This window comes from Nicotiana tabacum, chromosome 22 (genome assembly GCF_000715075.1).
Source record: "Nicotiana tabacum cultivar K326 chromosome 22, ASM71507v2, whole genome shotgun sequence".
Lineage (NCBI taxonomy): Eukaryota > Viridiplantae > Streptophyta > Magnoliopsida > Solanales > Solanaceae > Nicotiana > Nicotiana tabacum.
The window spans coordinates 83,628,045-83,653,173 of record NC_134101.1 but is presented as its reverse complement, the minus strand read 5'-3'; the positions used below and the strand labels follow the sequence as shown (position 1 = coordinate 83,653,173).

At 39.8% G+C, this 25,129-nt stretch overlaps 1 long non-coding RNA gene across 1 annotated transcript; it reads right to left on the bottom strand.

The window, feature by feature from the left end:
* Nucleotides 1–20,258: 20,258 nt before the first annotated feature.
* LOC107802254 (uncharacterized) lies at nucleotides 20,259–21,829 on the bottom strand. The gene is made up of 3 exons (XR_001651799.2): nucleotides 21,470–21,829; nucleotides 21,056–21,124; nucleotides 20,259–20,480 (listed from the first exon to the last, which is right to left on the bottom strand). It is a non-coding gene; the product is annotated as an uncharacterized LOC107802254 (long non-coding RNA).
* Nucleotides 21,830–25,129: the final 3,300 nt, after the last annotated feature.

Below are 25,129 nucleotides of genomic sequence, written 5' to 3'. Positions count from 1 at the left end.
GTTCGTTTTATTTGCCCGAACTACGCCAGTTTGATTCTCACAGGGTGTGAGATACGTAGGCAACCCCCATCGGGTCCAACTTCCTTTTTGCAAAAATAATCCGAAAGAACAAAAATTTTACTTTTTATTTGAAAATAGTTAGGGTGATTCCATTCTTGTCAGAAATAACCGAATGGTCCTAAAAGGGCGCCGGAAGGCTGTTTTTGCAAAAACAGCTGCCTGTGGTCATTTTTCAAGGTTTTCACCGATTAGCCAATACAGCCTTAAAATCTTCGTCTTCAAGGTGCTGAAAGGCCATGTTTGCAAAACCGGATTTTATTTTTTGAAAAAAGGGAAAAGAAAAAGTGTGTCAATTTTGCCTTCGAGTCAAATGAGTCTTGATTTTTGCTTAATCACCCTAATAAATGTGCAGAATGAGCACGAGTCCAAGTTTGCCGATAGCAGTTATGAATAACATCCTTTTGGAGTTGCGTATGTGGTGGGAAGATCTGGGCAAGTCAGAGCAAGATAGGGTCAATCTATATTTGGGGGGTCTCACCGGGTTATTAAAGATCAGACCTAGAGGAGACATCATAAAGGCTTTGGTTACGTTCTGGGACCCGGCCCATAACGTATTTCACTTCTCGGATTTTGAACTCACCCCGACCTTGGAAGAGATAGCAGGTTATATGAAAAGTACTGCAGGTTTGAGGCATAAGTATCTGATCGCTCCAAGGGCCGTTAACTCTCACAAATTCATGGATTTGCTAAAGATAAACAAGGGAATCCCATATTCCGAGTTGGAAGGGGGTTTTTCCACTCTACGTTTTATATACCAGAAGTACGGGCATGTAGGAGGGTTCGATGATCCGGAAAGTGGGGTTTGCAGTAAAGGGAACCGAACAAAATGGGACGAGCATAGACATTTCGCCTTCATGGTATCATTCTTAGGCCTTGTGGTGTTTCCCCGAAAAGACGAGAATATCGATTTGTGGGTGGCTGGAGTTGTAAAGGTCCTGGTTACCAACACCAAGAGCACTCTCGCCCCTATGATAGTGTCTGAGATATACCGAGCTCTCACAGCTTGTAAAGCTGGGGCAGACTTCTTCGAGGGATGCAATTTGCTATTACAAATGTGGATGATCGAGCACTTGTGCCACCACCCTCAGTATATGAGTTATGGATCCGCAGAGAAAAGCTGCATTGAAGAATTCAACACAAGGGTTTCAGGGTTCAAGTTACCGGAGGGGTTTGGAGAATGGATAGCCCGCCTTCGCGCCATCACTACGGGACAAATAGAATGGACACTAGGTTGGCTTCCTGTTGAAGAAATTGTGTATATACCCGCCACAGGTCCTTACTTCCTCCTAATGGGTCTTCGAGGTATTCAGCCTTACGCCCCCTATCGAGTGATGAGACAATTAGGAAGGTGTCAGGTGATGCATCCAGATGAAGATCTCAGTATCCACGCGGTTGAGATTAGCTCTGACGGCCAATTTCACGAAGAAACATTTCGTTCTATTTGGAACGAGTGCCAGTATTTGACGGCAAGCACCCGAGTGCGAAACCTATCTAAAGGCGAGGTCTCACCCACCTAACTTGCCTGGTATAGAAAGAAGAACGCTGCAAGGGCCGAATCAGAAAGACCGGCCAAAAAACCGCACATTCAGGAATTCGTCGAGGCATCGCAAGAACCATGGGCTTGGTTGGCCAAAGAAAACGAGTACAGGGCCACGATAGGAAAGCTGGAGAAGCAAGTTAGAGACCTTCAATTCGAGAATGGATTACAAACAGCGGCAGATGAGGGTGAAAAGAAAAGTCTAGCCTAAGAAAATGAAGCCCTTCGAGCTCAAATTCAGAAACTGAAAGTAGCAGCAGAAAATCCAGTCCAAAGTAACAGGGATGAAAAGCTCGTAGCTAACCTAAGGCAGAAAGTGAGTAACTATAGTTTCTATTTGAACAAAGCAGAAAGTGAACTAGCCGGGGCTAAAAAACAATTGGCTAAAAATGCAGATGAGCGGGCATGACTGGTTAAGCAGTTGAGAGAAAGGTACAACGATGAGGTCGCGGGGTTGAAGAAAAGGGTCATCGCCACGAGAAACAAAATGATCAAGCAGGCAAAAGACTTCAAGGATGAAAGGGAACACTGTTACACGACATTGGCACAGTTAGAAATAGACTTGCAACAACTTCAGGAACAAAACTGTGCAAGCCAAGCAAACTTTGGAGGCCAGGTCCCAGTAGATTGGGCGTTTGTTACAAGAAAAGGGCATCATAAGAGAGAGAATTAGAAACGTCGCTGACTACATCGTTATGAAGTGCCACATTTGTGAGGATATGACTCGCACTACATTCTTTGCAGCGGTGATGACCTTTGTTAAACAAATAATGTATAGCTTGGACTGACTTCAAAGGGATCTTGCACATAGGCCCGTGGCGAGATTGAATGATGTCCCACGGACACCAGGAGCATTGATGTACTCATGATTTTCAGTTTGAGTCTGTATTTCCTTTTCTATCAGAGCCTGTAAGGCATGTTGGGTTTTCTCTCTATTTGAGTCTGTATTTCTTTAAAGTATGATAGCTTAATTTCAGAGTTTGTATCTTGTCTTTGCATCAGAGTCTGTTAGTCTTTTGAAATCTGTTAGTATTAAGTCTTTGTGATCGAAGCATCTGTTTTTGTAAAAGCTGAAAATCCCAAAAATATTTTATTCATTTTCACACTTATTTGATAGAACTACGCACGGTCTGATTTATGCGGGGACATGATACGTAGGCAATCTCTATAGGATTCGACCACAACTAAAAAGAAAAAGGGGAAATAAAGAAGGATAGAATAAAAGAAGCTTAAAAGAAGGGGCACAATTATGAGAGGCCGGATGATGCACGCAACCGAAGCAAATGCATGATAGAAAATGGTTAATTGCTTAGGTGCATTGCATCCCAACATGTAATTACATATGTGTTAAACTCTAAGAACTAACAAGTTTGTTGTTTTTCAGAGAGTTCAAGCAGTTTGTTTATTTAGAGGATACTGGCACATTATCATTACCAAACCAGATCAAAGGGACCAATACCAGAAATCATGTCTATCCCGGAGGTCGACACTAGTGTTGAGGTAGAGGAGTTGGACGTCAATAAAATGAAAGAGGAGTTGTTCAAGCTTAAGCAACAGATGGCCGAAATGTACCAAGCCTTACCCAAGGGCAATCACCACCGTTTTACCCAGTCAACCTGGCTTTTACCCCACCATTAGTTTAGTCTCAGGATCATCCCGCCACAAATCCAGGTTTTCCCATTTATCAACACTACCATGGCACTACTTCTCATATGCCGCAAGCTCCACCACCAAAATCGATTCCATGCCCTCCTCCGCCAGTCACCCCTGTCTTTGTGACATCTCCACCAGCTGCACTCCATCGATCCCTGAGTGAACCCGTGTTCCAAGCTTAGGACAACCAGTATTATCCCCCGGAACCCACCTTCAAAGCTCCCAAAACCTACCCCTACGATCCACGTTCTGATCTCCCGAGAGAAGCTGAGAGACCAGCCAAAAATCCCGAACATGAGGAGATGTTCAGAAAAATGAAAAGCATAGAACAATCCTTCAGGGATATGAGAGGGCTAGGAGGTCAGGTAAGCGTGGCTTACAAAGACCTGTCTTTATTCCCAAATGTACAACTACCGACAGGGTTCAAAATGCCCAAATTTGACTTGTACAACAGACACGGTGATCCGGTGGCTCATTTGAGAGGTTTTTGCAGTAAGATGAGGGGAGCCGGAGGAAAGGATGAATTGCTAATGGCTTACTTCAGTCAGAATTTGAGCGGAGCAGCATTGGAGTGGTACACCCGCCAAGATCACGGAAGATGGTACACATTGGATGATCTGGCACAAGCATTCGCTTGTCACTTTCAGTATAATCTTGAGATCATTCCAGACCAACTATCTTTGACTAAACTAGAGAAGAAGCACAGTGAAAGCTTTAGAGAATATGGTTTCTGGTGGAGGGAGCAAGCAGCAAGGGTAGATCCCCCAATGAAAGAGAGCGAGATGGTTGATTACTTTTTGCAGGCTTTGGAGCCAACTTACGTTAGTCATTTGGTGTCCGCAATTGGCAAGTCTTTTAATGAGGTTGTAAAAATGGGAGGCATGGTCGAGGAGGGGCTTAAGTCCAACAAAATCATGAGTTATTCAGCGATCAAGGCAACCACTTAGGCCATTCAAAGCAGCACTGAGGGTGTACTTGGGAAGAAGAAGAAAGAAGATGTCATGACTGTTGAGTCCGGAGCTTGGTTCGGATCTAGAGGCCTGTCACCCTACTATAGCCAACCACGACCCTACCACCAAAATTACCCCCACACTCCATATAGCCCTCCACAATATTACTACCCACTGCCAGATCCCCATTTTTTCGTCCATCATGCACAAACCTATACCCAAACTCCGGCACACGCACAATGGCGTGCGCCGGCTCCACAAAATCCATACCCATATCCACAAAGCACATATCCAACCCCAAGAGCCTATAGAAATCCCCCCGGAATGGGTTTCCAACCAAACCAAACCTTCAAGAATGAGAGGTTACAGAAGCAAAAGACTTTCACTCCACTGGGGGAATCATATACCAGTCTTTTCCACAGGTTGAGGTAGTTGGGCATGCTGAATCCAATTGAGCCTAAAATGCCAAATCCTCCTCCTAGAAATCTTGACCACTCGGTGAGTTGTGAGTACTGTTCAGGAGCCCCGGGGCATGATACAGAGAAATGTTGGAAACTGAAAACAGCTGTGCAAGAGCTTATTGATACTCATCGGATCGAGGTTCAGGCCCCAGAAATACTAAATATCAATCAGAATCCACTGCCAGCTCACTATGAGACCCATATGATTGAGTTGATACACAAAGGAGGGGATCCCAAGAAGCCCTCGCAGACGGTAATGATGGTCTGTTCTAGTGAAACCAGCTCAAAGGAAAAGGTAACTAGTGAGAAATCAATGGTCCAGGACAATAAGCCAGCTGTGGTAGCCGAGAAAGGGTCGTCAAGCATTGTTGCAGTGAAACTAGAGAAAGCTAAAGTGGTAGTGCCAGGGGTCGCAAGTAAAACTGTTGTGGTCGTGAAGGGTGCTCGCACAGAGCCTGTTATTATAAAACCAGTAACTCAGCTTCCAGTGATCAACAACAAGGCTGTTTCTTGGAATTATGAACGAGTGACGGTGATTTACAAAGGGAAAGAAATCAAGGAAGAAGTTTGTGAAGCACAAGGTTCGACTCGCTTAGGAAGGTGTTTTACTCCCGAGGAGTTAAGAAGAACTAAGGATGATCCAATGCCGGTGAAGAAAGCTATAACTAAAGAAGAGGCAGAGGAATTTTTGAGGAAAATGAAAGTGCATGACTATTCTGTTGTAGAGCAGTTGAGGAAAATATCCGCTCAGATCTCATTGCTCTCATTGCTAATCCATTCAGATGAGCACCGCCAATCATTGATGAAAATCCTGAATGAGGCCCATGCTCCCGACAAGATCTCGGTGAACTATCTGGAAAATATAGCCAGCAAGATTTTTGAAGTAAACAGAGTCACTTTTTCCGATGATGAATTGCCCATAGAGGGTACTGAGCACAACAAAGCCCTTTACCTGACAGTAAAATGCGAGGATTCCGTGGTTACCCGGGTATTGGTTGACAATGGTTCAAGTGCGAACATCTGTCCACTCTCCACTCTAAGCAAGATAAAAGTAGAAGATAAGAGGATCTTTAAGAACAGTATCTGTGTGCGAGGATTCGACGGCGGAGGCAAAGACTCAGTCCGGGACATAATGTTGGAGCTGACTATAGGTCCAGTAGAATTCACAATGGAATTCCAAGTGCTGGATATAGTTGTTTCCTACAATTTTCTATTAGGACGACCATGTATCCACGCCGCTAAAGCAGTACCATCAACACTCCATCAGATGGTCAAGTTCGAATGGGACAGACAGGAAATAGTTGTGCACGGCGAAGATAATTTGTGCGCTCACAGCAACACCATTGTGCTATTCATTGAGGTGGAAGATGACAAGGGACCATGGGTCTACCAAGTTTCTCACACAATGTCAGTCGAGAAAGTTCCAGAGGGGAAGTGTATCCCAAATCTGAAGATAACTGCCGCATCAGTCATGGTAGCGTATGAAATGTTGAAGAATGGTTTTGTACCAGGAATGGGTTTGGGGCCAGATCTGCAAGGCATCATACAGCCCGTGTCTCTTCCTGAAAACTTGGGAACATTTGGTCTGGGATTCAAGCCCACAGCCGCAGATATAAAAAGAGCCAAGAAATTGAAACAGAGGACATGGGTCCTTCCAAAGCCGGTCCCACGTCTTTCCAGATCATTTGTCAAGTCCGGTACGAGGAGTCGCCCCATGACAGCAATTCCTAGTTCTGTGATTGATCCAGACAAGGAGTTAATGGAAAGATTTGAGAAGTTGTTCGACAGTGTGAACATGGTGGAAATTGGAGAAGGTTCTAGCAACGCGGAAGTGCAATTTGTCGGGCCAACAACAAAGCTTAATAATTGGAAGGCTACTCCTCTCCCTACTCGGAAGGAGTCTTGGTAGTTTGCTTTGATTTTCCTTTAAGTTTGTACGGATTATTCCAGGGTTGTAATTCGGATTTCATTTTTTTAGTCTGTTTGAGTGTGCGAACCTTGTTATCATTTATCATTCAATAAAATACAATTTCCCTTTCTTCATCATTCCTGATGGTTTTCCTTTTTGTTTTGCTTTCTTTTCTATACAGTTCATTTTACGCTGGTTCTAATGACGTGGTATGCATAAGGAATCCTCAGCCCAGTCTTAAAAATCAATCCGATTCTGAAATGTTAGTTCAAGAAGTAGATTGTGATTACGAATCAGAATACGATGATGAGGATGAAGCCTTCGAAGAAATTAGTAAGGAGTTAATTCACTTCGAAGAAAAACCCAAACCCAACCTGAATGACACAGAAGCCGTCAATTTAGGGGACACAGACAATGTCCGAGAAACTAAAATAAGTGTCCACCTCGAGCCGAAAATTCGGGGGGAGTTAATCAAAATACTCATCGAGTACAAAGATGTTTTTGCATGGTCATATGACGACATGCCGGGTTTAAGCACTGATTTAGTGGTTCACAAATTTCCCACTGATCCAGCATTTCCTCCCGTCAAGCAAAAGTTGAGGAAATTCAAAACTGATATAAGTGTGAAGATTAATGAAGAAGTTACCAAGCAGTTGGATGCAAAGGTTATTCGGGTCACTCGATATCCTGTTTGGTTGGCTAATGTCGTGCCTGTACCGAAGAAGGATGGAAAGATCAGAGTATGCGTTGATTACCGCAATCTCAACAAAGCAAGTCCGAAGGATAACTTCCCACTACCCAATATCCACATTTTGATTGATAATTGTGCCAAGCGTGAGATTGGATCTTTTGTGGATTGTTATGCCGGGTATCATCAGATTCTAATGGATGAAGAAGATGCAAAAAAGACGGCATTCATCACACCCTGGGGAACTTATTGCTACCGGGTAATGCCATTTGATTTGAAAAATGCTGGGGCAACTTATATGAGGGCAATGACTACTGTGTTTCACGATATGATACACAAGGATATTGAGGTATACGTAGATGATGTGATCATAAAATCAAAGCATCAGGCCGACCACGTCGAGGATTTGAGGAAATTCTTCCAGAGGCTTCGCAGGTACAACCTCAAGCTTAACCCCGCCAAGTGTGCATTTGGTGTTCCATCCGGAAAATTGTTGGGATTCATAGTCAGTTGGCGAGGCATTGAGTTGGACCCATCAAAGATCAAAGCCATACAAGAATTGCCCCCTCCGATGAACAAGACTGAAGTGATGAGTCTATTAGGAAGGTTGAACTATATCAGCAGATTTATTGCTCAGCTCACGACAACTTGTGAGCCTATTTTCAAGTTGCTGAAGAAGGACGTTGTGATCAAGTGGACTGATGAGTGTCAAGAAGCATTCGACTAGATAAAGGGATACTTGTCTAACCCGCCTGTGCTGGTACCACCTGAACCAGAGAGACCTTTGATTCTTTACTTGACTGTCCTGGAAAATTCATTTGGCTGTGTACTGGGGCAGCATGACATCACCGGCAGGAAAGAACAAGCCATCTACTATCTTAGCAAGAAGTTCACAGCTTATGAGGTTAAGTACACTTACCTGGAAATGACATGTTGCGCCTAACTTGGGTGGCACAGAAATTGAAACATTATTTTTCATCCTACACTACTTACCTCATTTCACGCTTGGATCCATTGAAGTATATCTTTCAAAAGCCTATGCCGACAGGAAGACTGGCGAAGTGGCAGATTTTGCTCACAGAGTTTGACATAATCTATGTGACTCGGACTGCAATGAAAGCCCAAGCATTGGCTGATCATTTGGCCGAAAACCCAGTCGATGAAGAGTATGAGCCACTGAGGACTTATTTTCCTAATGAAGAGGTGATGCATATTGACGAGCTAGAACAAGCCGAAAAACCAGGTTGGAAACTTTTCTTCGATGGGGCTGCTAACATGAAAGGAGTGGGGATAAGAGCCATGCTTATTTCTGAAATAGGGCATCACTATCCCGTTATAGCTCGGCTTCGATTCCATTGCGCCAACAATATGGCTGAGTATGAAGCATGCATTTTAGGTTTAAGGCTAGCTACAGACATGGATGTCCAGGAAGTCTTGGTCTTGGGAGACTCGGATCTTTTGGTACACCAAATTCAAGGAGAATGGGAAACACGAGATTTGAAGCTCATACCATACCGACAATGTTTGCATGATCTTTGTCAACGGTTTCGATTAGTAGAGTTTAGGCATATTCCTAGAGTCCATAATGAGGTCGCCGATGCTTTAGCTACCCTAGCGTCAATGTTGCACCATCCAGACAAAGCCTATGTCGATCCTTTGCACATTCAAGTACGAGATCAGCATGCTTACTGCAATATGATTGAAGAAGAACTTGATGGCGAACCGTGGTTTCATGATATCTAGGAGTACATCAGAATGGGGATATATCCAGTGCAAGCCACGGGGGATTAGAAGAGAATAATTCGACGGTTGGCAAGTGGATTCTTCTTAAGTGGAGGAGTTTTGTATAAAAGAACACCAGACCTTGGATTGTTAAGATGCATAGATACTAGACAAGCTACGACTGTCATGTCCGAAGTACATTCAGGAGTTTGCGAACCACATATGAGCGGGTATGTGCTGGCAAAGAAAATTCTCCGAGCAGGTTATTATTGGCTCACCATGGAGCGAGATTGTATCAGTTTTGTGCGCAAATGTCATCAATGCCAGATACACGGAGATTTGATTCATTCTCCACCATCGGAATTGCACACGATGTCAGCACCATGGACCTTCGTTGCTTGGGGCATGGATATCATTGGACCAATTGAGCCAACAACATCCAACAGGCATAGATTCATTCTGGTAGCCATTGATTATTTCACCAAGTGGGTTGAGGCCAAAACTTTCAAATCAGTGACCAAGAAAGCAGTGGTCAATTTTGTCCACTCAAATATCATCTGTCGATTCGGCATCCCAAAGGTGATCATCACGGATAATGGTGCTAATCTTAACAGTAAATTGATAGAAGAGGTATGCCAACAGTTTAAGATTACACATCGCAATTCTACCCCAAGAAAGCAGTGGTCAATTTTGTCCACTCAAATATCATCTGTCGATTCGGCATCCCAAAGGTGATCATCACGGATAATGGTGTTAATCTTAACAGTATATTGATGGAAGAGGTATGCCAACAGTTTAAGATTACACATCGCAATTCTACCCCATATCGTCCCAAGGCGAATGGAGCAGTTGAGGCCGCCAACAAAAACATAAAGAAGATACTTCGGAAAATGGTAGAAAGTTCCAGGCAATGGCATGAAAAATTACCGTTTGCGTTGTTGGGCTATCACACAACTGTCCGTACTTCAGTAGGTGCGACTCCTTATTTGTTGGTATATGGAACTGAAGCAGTGATACCTGCGGAAGTTGAAATCCCGTCCCTTCGGATTGTCGTTGAGGCTGAAATCGATGATAATGAGTGGGTCAAGACCCGTTTGGAGCAGTTGAATTTGATTGATAAAAAAAGATTAGCAGGAGTGTATCATGGCCAGTTGTATCAAAAGAGAATGGCAAGAGCATACAACAAAAAGGTACGTCGCAGGAAGTTTGAAGTGGGCCAACAGGTGCTGAAACGTATCCTTCCACACCAGGCTGAAGCGAAAGGCAAGTTCGCCCCAAATTGGCAAGGGCCATTCATGGTGACCAGAGTATTGACCAATGGTGCTTTATGTTTAACGGATATCGAAGGAAAATGCATAGACATGACTATAAATTCTGATGCAGTAAAAAGATATTATGTATGATTTCTTTGTTATAACTGTTGATTGTTTGTATTTGGCATTATTTCGAAGATTGGAATAACGAAGGCAATTTGTTCTGCTATCTAAACACTTCACCCTTTGTTTCCCCTTTTTAGCCTTATTTATTTCTTTCATACCCCTCTTTTGGAATCAATAACGAAATAGAGAGAAAAAGAAAGAAAAGAAAAAGCGAAAAGAAAAGAAGTAAAAAGTATAACAACAAGGAAATTCATGTGTGAAATACGTTTGACCTGATTCCTGTTAAGGATACGTAGGCAGCTTCCCGACTCGGTCATAGTAAAATAAAATATCAAAAGATCCCCAAGCAAGAAACTGGGGCAGAAGTTGTACTTGTAATAAGAAATGTGATTCCAAGAGTTGTAATTTTAAAACCCGTGTCAAAATTGCTTTGAGCCTTTGATACCCTTTCTTTCTAACCCCATCCAAAATCCCACATTACGGTCCAAAAAAAGACCTTCCGATCAGTCTTTGAGAGATGCCAAGTCGAGCAATGTACAGAGAATTCGTATCAGGGGAAACACTCCAGTTTAAATAAGAAAAATCAAAAAATGAGAGAATCTTATTGGTGAAAACCCTCATGGGCACCATGAGGCGACGAAAGCTGAGAGAAAATAAAAATGAGAGAGTCTTATTGGTGAAAACCTTCACGGGCACCATCAGGCGACAAGTAATTGAGGAATCGACAATTAAGAGAGGTTTGTCGGTGAAAACTCTTCAGGGCACGGCAAGTCGAACGAGGTCCGTAAGTTGGCGGAAAGTAGAATTGGGTTGTAGAAATCTTGGAAAACAAAGTAAAACAATTGGAGAGGAGATTAGTTAAATAGAATGGGCTGATTGATCCAAATGCATACCATGATCATTGGTGCCGGTGATTCCGCTCAGATAAGTCCCTTTTCCTATCTCCAACAGTCATCCAAATTTGGATTTTTTTCTTTATTCTTAAAATCCTTGCATTTCATTGCTGTTAATTTTACTTCTCTAAAAGCTCTACCAAGTTTAGCCTTGTAAGAAGGAATTTCAAAGCTTACTACCAGTTTCGGAATTGCACAAAGAAAAATGCAGATGGAACATGAAAAAAAATAATATGATGAAAAATAGGACCTATGGTGTAAGCAAATGCTAAAACTGTGGAATGGTTCAGTAATGTCGCGGGAGATGTACGGTTTCAGGCCGAAAGGTTAGGAGGGGAGAATAGCAGTTGGGGATCTTGCAGTTAAGGATCAGTCAGGAGGTCAAAACAATATTTTCGATCAGTCCAAAACAGTTGGACGAAGCAAAGAATGGCAAAGAGAAAACCACCTCCAGCAGGAATGCCACGATGAACCACCGCGTTTTAAACTGACGAAATTTTCTTTGATTTGAAACAGGGGGAAAAATGGCATTTGTTTTGGGAAATCATCCGTAGAAAGAGTAAGTACTAGGCAGAATTGATTGCGGAAATTCTCAGGACCCTCCTGGAAAATAGGACTTAGTTTAAAATTCAAAATAATCATGAGTAGCGGAATTTGGCATGAGTGCACCCTAGAAGATTATAAGTGGAACTTTGAAGTTTGTACGTTTGAGATACACTTTGGACATTACCCCATGAGAACAAAGATTCTGACTTCTCTTCTTTCCCAGATTAATGATTATGATTTTCTGTTTCCTCAACATTTTCCCCAAGCAGAAATGCCATCTTTTTCCGCCTTTTCCAAATTTAGTCGGAAATTTTCAGGACCCTCGTGTAAAATAGGACCTAGTTTAAAAAATCAAAACAATCATAAGTAGCATAAATATACCCCAGGGAATATAAGTTGGTCTCAAAGTTTGCATGTTTAAGATAGGATGTAATTAGGAGTTTTCGGGACCCTCCTGGATAATGGGATGCAGCTTTAAGACCCTCTTAGATAACAAGATTTAGCGGAAGTCACACCTTTAGAAGATATAACTTAGATTTAAAATTGTCGTTTAGGTAAGAATTGTCAGGACCCCCCTGGATAAGGGGACCTAGCTTTCGAATTCTTAGTAATATTTGGTAATATGATTCAGTTTAACTCTCACATATGTGCCCAACCTCCAAACTGGGGCAGAAAGTTTTCTTTGTTTTATCTGTTTCATTGAAGTCAGGAGCCCACCTGGAGAGCAGGGAATACTTTCAAGAGCAGCAGTCAGGAGCCCGCCTGGAGAACAGGGAATACATTTCAAGTTAGCAGTCAGGAGCCCGCCTGGAGAGCAGGGAATACATTCAAGTTCAGCAGTCAGGAGCCCGCCTGGAGAACAAGGGAGTAAAATTCAAGTTTTAGTTTTCAAGTTCTTATTGATATTTAGTAATATGATTCGTTTTACACTTACATATGTTCCCAGATACCCAAACTGGGGCAGAAAAATTTCCTTTGTTTTCGTCTATTTTGGTCGAATTCAGGAGCCCGCCTGAATAGCAGGGAATACATTTCAAGTTAGCAGTCAGGAGCCCGCCTGGAGAGCAGGGAATACATTTAAAGTCTGGGAATCAGGTACCCGCTTGGAGAACAGGGAGAAGCAGTTCAAGTTTAGCAGTCTGGAGCCCACCTGGAGAGCAGAGAAATACATTTCAGTCTTTACATTTCAAGTTTTGAAGTTTGGAGCCCGCCCATATAACAGAGGAATACATTGAAGTTTGAAGTCAGTAAAGCGGAGGGTTACAACAAAAATCCCCAGCAGAAATCAGAAGAAAGACCACAAGTCGAGCCAGAAGTAAAGAAACAGCGGAGGAAACACAAATCAACAAGGCAACATCAGTCACAAGATCAAGTTTGGAAATAAATCTTTACAAAGCATAGATTATAGCTTAGTCTAGCTTCTTCATTTTTGTCATGGTGTAATAAGGAGGTCAGTAGGCAGTATCAGCAGCAGCAGTAACAGCAAAACCGCAGCTTCATGGTAGTCCCAGCTACCAAAACTTCCCGAACTACATTGACCTGATTCCTTTATAGCCAAGGATATGTAGGAAACCTTTGAAGCAGAGGTTCAGTCAAATCTTTCAAAATGCTTCCCCACGGAGTATTCAGGCAGGCAAAAATCGCTCGTATCCGCTCACTTTATCTTTGCACGAAAACTCTTCATGTTTCCGGACAAAGAGGGGCAGCTGTGAGCACGTGATATTTGCCTCATACGAATTACTCCAAAAGAATTCCCAAAATTAGGTCTTTTCTTTAATTATGTGTTATTTTTCAGGAATTATTGTGTGATTTCCCTTATTGTTTGCATATATTTGTGTGCATGTTTAATTTTATTAATGCATTAAAAATACAAAAATATAGCATTTGCATTTAAGATTTGATTTTTATATTTTTTGGAATTAATTAATAATTAGGTGTTTTACAAAATGAAAATTCAAAAAATAATAACATATTTTGTAATTTTAGTCAAATTGTTGTGATTTTCTTTTAATTTGGCATTTAATTATTTGTAATAATTATTAGTTGGAGTAAATTAGTATTTTTAAGTTAATTCGGGTTTTATAATTTAATTAGGATTTTAGTTTTAATTGTTGAAAAGGAAAGGAAAAGAAAATTGAAAAGGAAAAGAGAATAAGAAGAGGAAAATCTGGTTGGGCCAATTTGGCCAAGCCCAAAACCAAAACTCAGCCAAACCCGGCCAAAAAACAAGCCCATACCCGTCCCAACCCGATCCATCTCCAGCCTCAACCAAACGACGTCGTTTCGAGCATCTCAATCTGGACCTTTGATTTGATGAGATCAAACGGTCCAGAATCTCACCCACAACCCGAACCCGACCCAATCACTGAACTGATCCTACCCCAAAACCAAAACGACCCCGTTCCGTGCCTATTTGATCACAACCGTTGGATTTCTATAATCCAACGGTTCACATTAATCACCCCATTTTAATAATACAAAAACCCCTCAAACGACCCCTACCCTCCAAAATCAGAACCCCTCCCATTCGTATCTCTCATCGATTCAGAGACGACCTTGTCTCACCACCGCCCTCCGCCCACCGGAAATCGCCCCACGATGGTTCCGGTGGTCCAATAGCCACCAAATTCACACCCCAGCTTCCCCTCGACCTCCCCAACCTAACAACTCTAATCATCACCCTCGAATCATGGCCGACTGCTTCGAATCTTAGATCGAAGACAAGACCTCAAACCTTAAACCTACCCAATCAGTCCCAAATTAATACCATACCACCACCTGACTTCCCTCGTCCCTAAACCACCCCTAGTTCCACTCGAATCAAACCGGAGTTTGTCGAATCTCAATTCGAATGAACAAATGCTGAGTTTTAAAATCAAGAGCCTGTATTGAAGATTTGAGGCCGAAATAGGTTTTATTCGTGTGTTCTCGTTTGAGAACTCACGATTAAGACCTATTCCGACCAAAATCAAAAGATGCCGGATTTTGTTCAAGCCGGGGTGGTCATTTATTTTAGGTATTTCCCATTTCCATTTGGAGTTTGTCATTTAGCTTTCATTTTTCTAATTTTTTCCTTTTTTTTTGTTTCATCTTATTTTTTTAGACTTCATTCGATATGTGTCTTTTCGGATTAATTTCCTGTCGCGTCAATTTGTTTTGGTTTGGTAATTGGTGTTGACTCGTTAATTTTAGTCAATTGTTGAAGCTAGTCAGTTGGTCGATTTGTTAGAACATTGCCGATTTTGCAATCGATAAATTAAGTTTGTCCGTTTGCTAAAATTAAGGATTAGTTCATCACAATGTTTGAATCGCTTAGTCGGTCGTCACATTGTTTTGAATTGCTTGGTCAGTTGAAATACATTGAAAATACATGAACTGTTGTTTTGGTTGTCACCTGAACCTACTGTGTCATTCCCTGTAAGGGTGTTCTGAATCATTAAAAGCCTTGGCCTTTATTTTGTTGCTATTTGATTCAACCTGGTTCAAGCTTAAGCTGTTTGTTGAGTTTGATGAATTGAATCCTACTGTTAGGGTCTGAAATGAATCTGACATTGGTTTGAATTCAGTGTTGGTATGATAATGTTAATTAGATAGTAGTGAGTTATAAGGTTGCATTCAGAACTTAGGATAATTGGTTATAGCTGCAGTCACATGGTCTTCAGGGGTATTTTGGGGATTTAAAAGTTTGGCAAATGGTCTTGCTAAGTGGGTTGTCAGTAAAGTACTTAATTAACAATTAATCTAATGTGTTAGTCGGGAACAAAACATGATGGTATGGGGAGGCTTAAAAGGAATTGATTAAAATATGTTGCCCATACCTGCTTGAACTTTAAATAAAGGAAAGACAAGGGTTAATGGGAAACAAAACATACTCTAGTGGAGTTCTAAGAATATCATGGGCAAAGTTAGTTTCTTAATTCTGCCTGAGTGCTCTTACGAGCTGGCAGGGTCAGTGTTTGGGCATAAATGGAGGGACTTAGGACAGAGTTAGAGGAGGAGAGAAGAGAGTTGGAGAGTTTAGGAGATAAGAACTTCAGAGATTAAGAGATAAAAATAGAGAAAAAAACAAAAAGCGGCTGGATTTCCAAAATAAATCATTGTTCCATTGAACATTTTCTTTGATTTTTGAGTTTTTGATTTCTGAAATGGTGTCTGATTCTGGGGTCTGAAGTGATCTGAATTTGAGTCTTAGAAAGAGTTTTAGCTTAAAATTTCTGCTGGTTGAACACTGTTTCATTGGTTTCATCTTGGGTTAATTTCACTATTTCAAGTGATTGAATCTGAGGTCATATGTTGTGTTGTTTACTACTACTACTCTCACCCCTCTGTTATTTTGCTTTTTAAGTATTCCCTGACTCTATGAAAGATGAGATTCAAGTGTGAAAGTTGTAATTGCCTGATGATTCCATAAATGAATATTGTTCCCTTAATCATAAATGTTAGCTATTTTCTTAGTATTTGTGAAGTTAGTGTTGTAGTGTAACAATGATTAGCTTACCTATTCATTTTTGATATAGTAGTAATGTAATGTTTCCTAGGAAATCCATGTTGCATCCTGTCTTAATGGGAAACATGAGGTCTAATAGTTTGTTGAGGTGTAAGTAATTCAGAACATTTGAGACCATTTTGTGTATGTGGACTATTGGTTATGCTATCCATATCTAATAGTATAAATGTATTCATTCATGTGGTTAAGCTCTGTTGCTTTCAACTCTTAAGTTATCATGTGGGTTTTTAAAGGATTGAGGTGTGTTCGATTAAAAATGGTGATTATTTATTCCTGAAACTGAAGTCTTAGGATTGATATTCTAGTTGGTGCACGTCCATTGATGCTTAATAATTAAGTATATGTATTTGCTTGAAAAATAAAGTTTGGCTTGATTGAACATGCAAAGGTCTGGTTGTAAGTTTGAGTCGAAAGAATATGGATCATTGTGGTAGTGATCACAAATTAAACCAAGTTTGCTTTCATGCTAGCTCAGTTTGTCAATTCACGTTTACATTACCAATATGATTTCATGTTAAACAGAAGCCATAGTTTATTTTTAAATTAACTTGAGGTCATTTGAATTGGGTGGATTAAGCATTGAGTTCGTTTGAGGTAATTGTGAATTAAGTCATATGTGCAATGTCGTTTGGGGCCAAATGGATCGATTGGTCAAGTAAAGGCATAGTGGGCTTCGAATTAGCTTTATAAAACTTGGGAATTGGATTCACTCGGCTTGCTTTAAATAATCCGATGCTTGCAAGTTTAAGGACTCGATCTGGAGTCCTGCCTCCCGCTGGTGCCAGTTTTCCCGAGGATTTGGGCTCATGATTGGGCCTGAGTTGGAAATCAGTTGCTTCTCTTTATAGGGCTGGTAGCTCGAGCCCAAGAGAATCCATTCTCTCGATTGATCTGTTAATTTAAAGTTAGTTCAATTTCTTAAGCCAAATCTTTGATAAGTCTTCCCCTTCAATTAATTAGATTCCCTATATGAATTGGAGGTGAGCCATACTCGGTGACACATACAGTGTATGGCCCTCGTAATTTAATATAGAAGCCTCTTGATTAAAATAAGTCGAGGCGCACCATGCCAAACAAAAATGACAATTGCATGGCCCTCGTTCAATTAATTTTATTTTTATCCTTAGAATCCAAGGCGTGCCATTTAGTTGAACTTTCATGGCCCTCACAAAGTTACAAATGCGTAGCTGCTTTAGGCACGTCATAAAATTAATTTCCTAAACTTGGGTGCGCATTTATGTGACCCAAATCCAAATCTCAACGTTAGATAAAATGTGTTGAGGACTGCGGGTGCATTTATGTGACGTGGTTCGAGACATATTTTAAATGACGTTGCAATCTTCCTTTAAAAATGAATAAAAGCGGTTAAAAAGTTAAAATTGCACATAGGATTAAACATGTTTAAAATCAGATAATTAGGCCAATAATAACAATTGAGCGACCGTGCTAGAACCACGGAACTCGGAAATGCCTAACACCTTCTCCTGGGTTAACAGAATTTCTTACCCGAATTTCTGGTTCGTGGACTGTAATACAGAGCCAACCTTTTCCTCGACTTGGGATTTGAACCGGTGACTTGGGACACCATAATTATCCCAGGTGGCGACTCTGAATCTTTTAATAATAAATCTCGTTTTGATTGTCCTTTAATTGGAAAAACTCCCTTATATGCCCCTTCCGGGGGTGTAGGTAAAAAGGAGGTGTGAGAACTCCTAATGGCCAGTTCTCAAATAGTTCTGCTTACTCTTTCCTAAGCAGGACTACAACCAGTCTCCATTCTGGGGAGGAAGGCTCCTTCAAATGGATAAGGAAGCTACAAGCCCCCAACAAAATCAAGTACTTCATCTGGCTCCTAACCCATAAGAGACTTCCAACTAGGAGCTTCCTCCACTCTATTGGAATCAATTGTGTCCCTCAATGTCATTACTATAACAATGAACAGGAAAATATTACCCATATTTTCTTTGGATGTCCTAATGCTGTCCATTTCTGAATGAAATTCTATCAAAATCTTCAGGAAATAGTTCAAATAATGCTCCAGTTTTCAATGGCCACCAGTGGCAATCAACATGGAACTCTCTCAAAAATGTCCTTTTTAACAACTATATCTTTTGGGACAACCTCATTCCCTTTTGTCTGTGGCACATCTGGTTAACCAGAAACAACAATTTATTCAATAACAAGAAAGAGCACATCAATGCCACTAACACAATCTCAAAAGCGATTGAATACCTTATGCTTACAAAGAATGACTCGACAAAGGTAACTCACCAGAGAACCTCCAACCAGAGGTTTTTATAAACTGAATACAGATGGAGCAGCAAGAGGGAACCAAGGAATAGTAGGATCAGGAGGAGTATTCAGGAACTACAATGACGACTGGATATTGGGCTACATGGACAATATCCCTAAAACAACAAACACAAGGGCAGAAGTTCAGGCCTTCATACGGGGTCTACAACTGGCGGAGCAAAACCATTTAGTTCCATTCGAAATAAACACTGATTCAGCTGAAACAATCAATATGCTTTTGAATGGAAGTCTGATTTATGACCCTCTAATTTGTGAATACAGGTCAAGCATCCAAAGGATGGGCAGCGTGGTAGTGAGGCACATCTACCGGGAGCATAACAGAGTAGTTGATGCATTGGCCAAGGAAGCAGCAAAGGAAATATTTTTGAACAAATCTATGACATTATCAGTTCCTCCGATGTTTGTCAATGATGTATTTTGGGCAGACATCCTAGGAACTGAACTAATTAGATCTTTTGTGGGTTGTAACTTAAACACAATCATGCATAACTTTATAACTATGGGGTCTCTTCGATACCCCAGTAATGGCCCTGATGTGGTTCCTTTTGTTAACTAGCATATAAATATAATATCCCTTTTAACCAAAAAAAATTATTTCCATACTATTTGACGCATAAATCAAACTATCATGTGAAAAACATTTAATACCGTAACAGAAGAAGTAATATTATTGACACGAATTATTAATTACTATTTCCTCCAGGGCCGGCTTTTGGGTAAAACCCATGCTATTTTGTACTCTATATTTTTTTTAATTAAGTACTTTTACTCTTATTACATATTTTGGTAAAAAATAAAAAAAATAAAAAGATATTTTTGTTTCTTAAAAATGGGTCCTAACGTATAAATGCAAAATTTATGGAATGAATCAAGTGATTATTCTTTTTTCTTTAGTCTTTTTCTCATTAAATATTATGTAAACCTTTTCCACTTCCTTTCTTGGTTTGCACAATATTCAATTTCCTTTTTTGATCTTTCTCAATTCTCACCAAACGTTACTACTATTATATTTTCTCTTTGTGCATCCAAGAGATCATATTGTTTCGTAATAGTACTCTAATTGATATACTCAATCCAATAAAAAGATTTAATTCTTTTTCAAATGCTTATATTACATATAGAATAATGGTAACAGTTCTTGTAACAGTTGTCTCGGGTCGTTCTCGATCACAAACTAGAAATTTGAAAGAAGTTTTTTAAATTATGGTTGATAAAATCTTACTACTTAAGAATAACCATGGCACAAGAGATTAAAATGGATTAACTATACTATCAATTGAAAAATAACTATTAGAAGAAATTGATTATAAAATAAATATTCATAATTTTACATCTGAATAAGGTAGAAAATTATATTTCAAATAAATAATATATATGAATTGTTTTATTATAAAAAATTATTAAAGGACTCTTATGGAAGTTTGACTTTAGGTCCCAATAGTACTAAGCCGCCTGAGTTTGTCGTTATAATCTTGAGAAAAGTACTAGTATTTTATGAAAGTTAGATCGTGGTCTTAAAAAGAACACGAAAGTATAAGAACAGCAAAGCTAGTACATCCAAGTGAATTTGGATCATATATCTACTGCAAGTGCTACTAAATATGCAATTATAATTAAGAACAAAACATTATTACAATTTTATTACAGAGACTGCTTTTAAAATATAATTCAGAGACGCAGAACTTCTGACCAATAATTCAAACTTAAGCAACATAAATTGGTAGCCCAATTGAAGTAGAACAAATTAAGATCTTCATAAACTATAATATGGTAGAAATTAACGTGGTTTATTTGTTCGTGCCAGTGGCATTTTTAACGGCATCTGCTGCTTCTAGTGTTTTGGCCTTCACTTGCTGCCCCACCTATATAAAAATATCACCAAAATTAAAAAGAATATTTTTAATATAAATAAGCTTTACAAATTTCAGATTTATTGCAAAGACTTATACATACAGGATGCTGTGGCGAAGGTAAAATTTTGAATTAAAGGGATTTAAACTCTAAAAAGAGGTTATCGGGGATCTGGATAAATTATTTATATAGATTAAAGTAATTTTGAAGAACTAATCTAAATAACCGCTTAAACTAAAAATAGCCGGCGGATATATAATATATGTTTACCAGATAAAAATAGTAAATAGTGAATTTGGTCGGCTATTTATGTAAATATCTCATGAATGGGTTCTGCCAAATTCGTAAGTTGTATTCTAGCTCCGATCCTCACAAGATAGATCCAGAGCCGGAGCTAGCCTATAGTATGCGGGTTCGGCTGAACCCGGTCACTTCTGCTTAAACGTTGCATTTATACTAAAAATTTATTTGCTAGGACTAATTATGAATTTTGTTGCATATTCAGAACCCATAAACTTTAAATTCTGGCTTTGCCTAAAAAAAGATCATTTTTGATTGATAAATGAATAATTAACAAAATCGGAACCTCTTGCGCTGTTTCCTTGGCAGACTGCACAGCAGTCCCAGCCTTCTCCACCAATTGACTACCTTTTTCCTGATGCATCGCAAATTAAAAAAATGTCAGAGTGTTATTTAGGACGTAACTCCACCGATCGGCAAGAGGGGTTGTTCTGATGGTAAGCAACCTCCATTTCCAATCAAGAGGTTGTGAATTTGAGTCTCCCAGGAACAAGGTGGGAAGTTGTTGGAGGGAAGAATACCGAGGGTCTACAAGGCACCCCTACTCGTTGGAATGGCTATTATCAATACTAAGATTGGACCATGATTTTCTAGTGCAGTGGTAATCGGGTCAACTTGCACCGAATAACTCTATCATCAATATTTAAACAGATAAAAAGAAACCACAAAAATGAAAGAGATACTGAAGATTAATGCAAACCTGGGCTTGGCCCTTAGCTACGCCAATATCATAGCTCAATTTCTGATTTTGTCCATGATTTTTTGCTTTTGAACTTGGAAATATTTGGAAACAAGTAGTGGACACAATTAACTTAAACTCTTACCGATCTTACAATTGCTTATGGCTGTGTTTTTCGTTTTACAAAGATTTCGTTTTACAAAGATGTCGTTTTACAATGCTGACATCTGGAAATCCAGATTTTAAGATATGTGGTAAAACACATGATTCTTGGCCACAGGGTACTAGGAAGAGGTTTTTGTTATACACTCTGTATTTACAGATTTTAATGCTAGTCCAATGCCGACATCTGGATTTTTTAAGAAAAGTGGTAAACCATATTCTTGGCCACAGGACTAGGAAGAGGTTTTTTGTTTTACACTCTGTATTTATAGACTTCAATGCTAGTCCAATGCCGACATCTGAGAATCTAGATTTTAAGATAAGTGGTAAAACATATTCTTGGTAATACGGGGGACTTTCCGGTGCATATTTCCTGGGAGCAGAGCAACCAATAAAAACGTTACACTTGACGAAATAAACTAAAGTAAAAGCTAGTAAAATAGTCAATAATCATGTTCCCGACAATGGCGTCAAAAACTTGTTGCTCCCAAATGCACACGCAAGTATACGTGGTCGTACAAGTAATAAAGTGATAAATCGAGTGTCGAACTCATAGAAACTTGTGTTAACTACCCACCAGTTTCACCAAGATTCTTATTCAGTCGAGTCAATCAGAGTTCAAACATGTGATTATACTAAGCAATAATTCTAACAAGTTACTAATTAATCAAGCAGCAACATAATTATTGTATATTCAGTAGAGATGAATATTCCAGAGTTGTGATCTGTCATGACCCAAAATCCACTGGTCGTTATGGCACCTAACTCAACCCGCTAGGTAAGCCAACTAATAACTATCCAATTTCAATCATATTAATAAAACAATTTAAACAAAGAAATTATCTGAAATTTTATACATTTCCCAAGGACTGGTAGTACAAATCATGAGCTTCTAAGGATAGAGTTTACAAAGCTGATATGAAATAAATACACCTTCTATTTGAAAAGTACATAAACAAAGTTTTATAAATCTAAAGCTACCATTTACAAGAGGCAGCTACAACCGGAACGCAGTTACATCTTCAAATCCAGCAAATAGAGTTTACAAAGCTGATATGAAATAAATACACCTTCTGTTTGAAAAGTACATAAACAGAGTTTTATAAATCTAAGGCTACCATGAACAAGCGACAGCTACAACAGGAATGCAGGTACATCTTCAAATCCAGCAACCATCGAACACAACAACAACAACAACCAACATCTGCACGTAATGTGCAGAAGTGTAGTATTAGTACAACCGACCGCATGTACCGGTAAGTAACAAACCTAATCTTAGGTTGAAAGTAGTGACGAGCTGGAACATAGGTCGCGTCTAACACCAATAACCAACAGCAGTTCATAACAACGTAGAGCATATAAATAAGGAAGTAACTCAGAGATAAAATGCTCAGCTTTTTCACAATTTTTCCGAAAATAGTTCCGCTTTCTCAAGAATATCAGTAAAAATTCAAATCTTTTACCAAAATCGTCGAAAAATATGAGATAGTTTGAAAACTGTAATTTTTCCAAAAATACTTTCCACAATTAATAAGATGTTTCATTTTCTTTTCAGATAGAAAGTGTTAAATACCTCTCTATGCTCACATATCAATGTGTGTAAAAAAATCATGAATGATGTGATACCGTGCAACATGAGGAAAAAAATGCATCTCTATGCATGTATGTCATATGCGCATGTCAATGTCGTGTATCTCAGAGATGAACTCATGTACTCACACTCTCAGAGTACTCAACCTCACTGTCTCGCATTATCTCTTGCCGTGCTCAATACTCAACACACTCAATCACTTAGCACTGTACAATACTCGTGTAGCGTGTAACCCGATCCATATATATATATATATATATATATATATATATAGTCATAAGGCTCGTTGAGGCGTGCAACCTGATCCATATACATATATATACATAGTCGACTGCGCTCACTGGGGATTTGCAGACTCCGGAAGGGCTCGTTCAGCCCAAGCTCTATATCGCTGCTGCGTGCTTCAATATAATATGTTGTAGTGTGGAGCCCGATCCCATAACTATCACTCATAATCAGGCTCTCAGTCCTCAATCTCTCCAATCTCACCACGGACACACAATGTCATGAAACTAGCCCGTCAACAATGATATGATGTATTAAGAAATAACAACTGAGAGTGAGATATGATATGAATACATGAATATGACTAAGTACGAACATATCAGTAAAATCAGTGAGATGACAGCAAGAAACGACTACTATGGGTTCTAACAATATCAGCATAAAGCCTAAACATGATATCTAGCATGATTGACAACTCAGTTACTTAATCACATGGTGAGGAAACAAATATCAACAAAATAGGGCCACTAAATAGTTTCATGAAAACAACGGAGTTACCATTCACAGGGTGCATACCCACACGCCCGTCACCTAGCATGTGCGTCACCTCATCATCAATCACATAGCACGTAATTCGGGGTTAAAATAGATTAGGCTTGATTTTATATGAGTTAGGGTGTCTTGGATTGAAATAACTTTGTCCCAGTCGAGGTAGGAGAAATTTCCGTTATCAGCACCCAAGGTAGCACAGGGCACTAGCCCTGGTGCTGGGGATCTTAAAGTTCTGATTTCTACGCCACAGGCCCCCCCCCCCATGCTAGCCTGGGCGCTGCTTCGTGGCATTTTTCCCATTTCATTCCATTTTTGCTTCAACTCACGCACATTGGTCTCACATTGCCTCCGGATGATTCCTACATAGAAAAAAACCACGAATTAGCACAAATCATTACATTACACATCTGAAACCATGGCTCAAAGGGTGAAAAAATCACGGCCTACTTCCAGTAGAATTTTCCCAAACTCTCCACTAAATTACTGAGCCAAAAACTGCATTTACAAAAATTACTTTTGTAGACCTAGGACTAACTCTAATCCCGTAGCAAACAATCTCTAACTATTGTGACAACTTCAAGTTAACTCTAACTTTAATACTCTGAGTACCTATTACAATTGCCTCTAGATAAAGCTGAAAGGTACAATATGAAAACACCTACTACAATTGAACTATAATAAAAGATAGACACTTGGAACTGGTTCTTCTATTTGGTTCATGTAGCTTCAGGTTTGCACACTTGAATCTCACACGAACTGCTTGCAAAATGCCTTGCTATTTTGCTCTCAATTCCTGTTTAACTTTTGCATTTGTGCATACTTGTAAAAATGAGAACATCCCACAATATATAGAGTTAGTAGATGATGAAATAACTAGAGTTCTAATGCTACTCTTCCTTGGTGGAAGAGTTCTAGTTGATCTCAACTTCTAACTCCTTCCCTATCTTGGATAAAGTTCTCTTTGAGTAACGAGTCCTGCTCCTTATCAATTATGCAATCTTTTCAATCAGGAGATATATCAAATATACCAAGTGAAGTTTATCTCTTTCACGTGCATCCCACATACTCGAATTTGCCCGTTTCTATGCACCTGAGGGATGGACCTGGTTCATGCCTGAGCTTCCTTTGTGAATCTTCAAAACTAACCTTCA